Genomic DNA, 1,259 nt, shown 5'->3' on the forward strand with positions numbered 1-1,259 from the left:
ATACCTCCCCTCGTCCCCCTCCTCATTTTCACCCCCCCACTCCCGTAACACTCTGTTCTCGTACCCTCTCTTAACCCCCCCCCCCCTTCCACTTGACGTCTTCCGGTCTATACATGACACCGGGGCGTCGTGGGTGTCATATGACAAGGGTGGGCGTCCGTAGATGAGGGTAGGAGGGGATGAGGGGTAGAGTTGATCACAGGTGACATTTCGGCCCAGGTGTGCGTCGGAGGGTGGGGAGGAGAGGACGTGATGCAACGCAGAGATTGGTGCGGATATACTCTTCTCTACTCTGCCCACATGCGTGCTTATGTACTCCGTCCGTCAGTCCGTCCGTCCATCCATTAATTCCTAATCCATAGTATTCCTTATGCGTTGAGAGACATACTGACCTACCCACCAACGCATATAAGAATACGTTAATACACAAATATATAACTTGCTTTATACACACGTATATGCCGCACGGTACATAGGGTGACTATACACCTACACGTTGAACATCCAGTACAGTTTCGGTCAGAGGTCTTGGCTTGCGGCTCGGAGCTTCGAAATACTTTGATCCAAGGTTTAGTTGTTCGAATCTCGAAGCGGGATCGAAACATGTGAAACAAGCGATTAATTACCTTGACACAAATTTAGATTTGGACAGACGTAGACAGAAAGACGAAGAGGAAAGATCAAGAAGGAAAGTTAGAGGGAAAAAAAAGGGAAAATAGTAGATACTGTGCAGCTAAATTAAAGCCGGTGCTGAAAGACATCTAAGACACGCACCGTGTTCGTTCGGGCCGCGTTTACTTCCTTAACCATTAAAACCTCCCGAAATAGCCCGAGGAACGCGGGGTCGCATTCTCAGGCAGATAAACATGGAGACTGACATGCACACACACACACACCACACACACACACACACACACACACACACACACACACACACACACACACACACACACACACACACACACACACACACACACGCACACGCACACGCACACACACATATGCAAACACGGTCGCACGCCTAGAACTTCGGGCATACGAACACGTACACACGCGGACGTACAAACAGAGTATGTAGGCACGTACGCACATGTACAGGATTTACAAACATTTAGACGAACTCTCTCTCTCTCTCTCTCTCTCTCTCTCTCTCTCTCTCTCTCTCTCTCTCTCTCTCTCTCTCTCTCTCTCTCTCTCTCTCTCTTTCATAATAAAGAACTCCCACATGGATATACGTGGTAACGCTGACAAGAGGAAAG

The sequence above is a fragment of the Penaeus monodon genome, chromosome 2 (assembly GCF_015228065.2).
Source record: "Penaeus monodon isolate SGIC_2016 chromosome 2, NSTDA_Pmon_1, whole genome shotgun sequence".
NCBI classification, from domain to species: domain Eukaryota; kingdom Metazoa; phylum Arthropoda; class Malacostraca; order Decapoda; family Penaeidae; genus Penaeus; species Penaeus monodon.